The sequence below is a fragment of the Lolium perenne genome, chromosome 7 (assembly GCF_019359855.2).
Source record: "Lolium perenne isolate Kyuss_39 chromosome 7, Kyuss_2.0, whole genome shotgun sequence".
In the NCBI taxonomy this organism is placed as follows: domain Eukaryota; kingdom Viridiplantae; phylum Streptophyta; class Magnoliopsida; order Poales; family Poaceae; genus Lolium; species Lolium perenne.
Genome location: NC_067250.2, coordinates 113,593,239 through 113,596,565, shown reverse-complemented (window position 1 = coordinate 113,596,565; position 3,327 = coordinate 113,593,239).

Genomic DNA, 3,327 nt, shown 5'->3' with positions numbered 1-3,327 from the left:
CGTCTCCATTCCGAGAGCCTCGTGAATATTTTGGAGCACGTCGCCGTTCGGATGGTCAAGGAGGTCATGAAGAATCAGCGCTCTCTATTAGAGTCAGCTCTCAGGACCTACCGAGGGAAAATGCCACTCCAGCCCCGTCCGCCGTTGTCGTGCACATCGGCGGCGCCAGGAGTGCCTCTTTCACCGTCGCGCACCGTTGACAGGACCAACGGTACTTATCCTAGGAGGTGCCAACCAGGGCACCCGTTCAGCGTCAACATGATAGAACTGGGACGCCCCCTGGAGGGAGAAAAAGGCGGAGGTAACTGCTTTCGTGGTAAAGATAAGGAGGAGGCTGCTCCATGCGATCGGCCCCGGCACCGCCAAAACGTCTTGGTAATGATCAAGGTAGAAGCCGATGCTAGCGATCGGCCCGTAGTATCCGTATCACACGCTCTCCCGGTATATGGTGTCGACCTCACGGGTGACGGAAAGCTGGGATACGGGTTTACATCAGCTGATGAGCTAGAAGAAGTCGACATCGGTCCTGGGGACAAACCTCGACCTACTTTTATCAGCAAGAAGTTAGATCCACAGCTCAGGGGACAGATGATAGCCCTGTTGAAGGAATACCCAGATTGCTTTGCATGGGATTACACGGAGATGCCTGGTTTGGACAGGAGCATCATTGAGCATCGGCTCCCCCTTAAGAAAGGATTTCGGCCGTTCCAACAGCGAGCACGTCAGATGAGGGCCGAGATCCTGGAAGAAGTCAAGAAGGAAATCGAGAAAATGTTGGCCGCTGGATTCATCAGGCCATGCAGGTATGCTGAGTGGATTTCCAGTATCGTTCCGGTGGAGAAAAAGGATGGCCGATGGCGCGTGGCCATCGATTTCCGAGATCTTAACAGAGCCACCCCAAAGGACGAATATCCAATGCCCGTGGCGTAAACATTGATAAACGCTGCTGCTGGCCACAAGGTGTTGAGCTTCATGGACGGCAACGCCGGTTATAACCAGATTTTCATGGCTCCGGAAGATATACACAAGACCGCATTCAGAGTACCAGGGGCAGTAGGCTTGTTTGAGTACGTGGTCATGACCTTTGGACTAAAGAATGCTGGTGCAACATACCAACGAGCCATGAATTATATATTTCATGATCTGATCGGCAAGTTGGTGGAGATCTATATCGACGACGTGGTGGTCAAATCGGTCTCCATGGAGGGGCATTTGGACGATTTACGGCGCGTCCTAGAACGAACTCGGAAATTCGGGCTGAGAATGAATCCGAAGAAGTGCGCGTTTGGCGTGACGGCTGGTCAATTCCTAGGTTTTCTGGTTCATGAGCGGGGAATTGAGATCGGCCTGAAAAGTCAGGAGGCGGTGCGCACCATGCAGCCGCCTACCACGAAAAAGGAGCTCCAATGCCTCATCGGCAAGATCAATTTCGTCCGGCGGTTCATCTCTAATTTGTCAGGACGAATCGAGCCGTTCATGGCGTTGGTAAAGACTAAATCTGACGACGAGTTTCATTGGGGGGCAGAACAGCAACAGGCGTTTGATGAAATCAAGCGATATCTGACAACACCGCTCGTATTAGTTCCGCCCAGCAAGACAGGCCATTCTACATCTACTTGTCGATGGTGACACGTCCATTGCTTCGGTAGTGGTGCAACTCTATGAGGGCGTTGAGAGAGTCGTTTTCTACCTCAGCGAAGGATGGTGGACGCGGAGACAAGATATCCCGAGGTCGAGAAACTTTGCCTCTGCCTGTTCTTTACTTGCACCAAGCTTCATCACATCCTTCTGACGGCAGAAATCATCGTCATCTGTAAATCGGACGTTGTCAAGCACATGTTGTCGGCTCCTGTTTTGAAAGGCCGACTCGGTAAGTGGATGTTGGCGCTGTCAGAATTTGATCTCCGGTACCAGCCGGCGAGGGCAGTCAAGGGCCAAGCATTGGCCGATCTCATCGCTGAACGAATCAGTACCAATATAGCAGCACTCTCTATACGAGCATGGGCTATGTTCTTCGATGGATCGGTTTGCGACGGTGGTTGTGGCATCGGCATTCTGCTTGTGTCGCCTCGGGGGGCAGAATACTCCTTCTCCATCAGATTATCTACCCCTTGCACCAACAACGTGGCGGAATATGAGGCAATACGCAAGGGAATGGGATTGTTATTGGAAGCTGGAGCGGAAGCTGTAGAGCTCTTTGGGGACTCAAAGTTGGTGATTAACCAGCTCACGGATGAATATAATTGCGAAAGTGAATCGCTTTTCCCATATTGGATGGAATGCCGTGAGTTGATGACACAGTTTAGGTACATCAACTTTAATTGGATCCCAAGATCCCAGAATACCGATGCCAACAATCTCGCACAAATGGCGTCAGGCTACATAGATATAGCCGACGGACAGGAAGCTGTATTGCCTTGGGAAATTACGGCTGGATCAAGACGTGTCACGTTTCAGAATGATCTGACAGCTGAAGAATATGCAGCTTTGATGAGCGACACTATTGAAGACGCAACAGAACTCAGGCTTTGGTCGTTGGAGAAGATTAAGGAGAACAAAGCCAGGGTGGCTCGTGCTTACAACAAAAAGGTTAGGCCAAAGGAGTTCCAAGTTGGTGATCTTGTGTGGGAAGCTGTGTTGCCATTGGGAACCAGGGATAAGGTATATGGCAAATGGTCTCCTAATTGGCACGGTCCGTACAAAGTTGTCCAGGCCTTGAAGGGTAATGCATACATGCTGGAAGAGTTGAGCGGCGAAAAATTCCCAGTGGCTGTAAATGGTCAACACCTCAAGAAATATTTCCCAAGCATGTGGGACGATGGACAGTAAGATGTGGGGGCCGATTTCAGAATCGGCCAGTAAAATAAATCATAAATAGTAAGAAAATCACAGCCGATGCACAGACATCGACTTGAGATTAACAGTATGCAAGTACAGCCGATGCGCGGGCATCGACTTCAGAAAACAAAAGCCGATACGCTGATATCGACTTTAGCGAAATAAGTTTATGCAACAGCTTGGCTTCAGGCAGCGACATGAGCCGATGTGCTGCTATCGGCTCCCTGTACGACGACTCCATTCGACAATCGGCAAGGGAGCAGAATTAATTAAGGGATTTTCTTCATTGATAAGAGGATTTCTTACAGAGGAAGAGCCGATTTCTTAGGAAGGAAGAACAAAAGAAGGGTCTATTGACCAATCTACTCCTACTAGGCCTACACTAGTAGGTCCTAATCTATGGGCCGTCGCTTCCTTCGTCGTCATCCTCGGAACTCTCATCGGCACTGCTGCCGATGGGTTCCTCGTCGCTACTCCCATAGCCCTCTA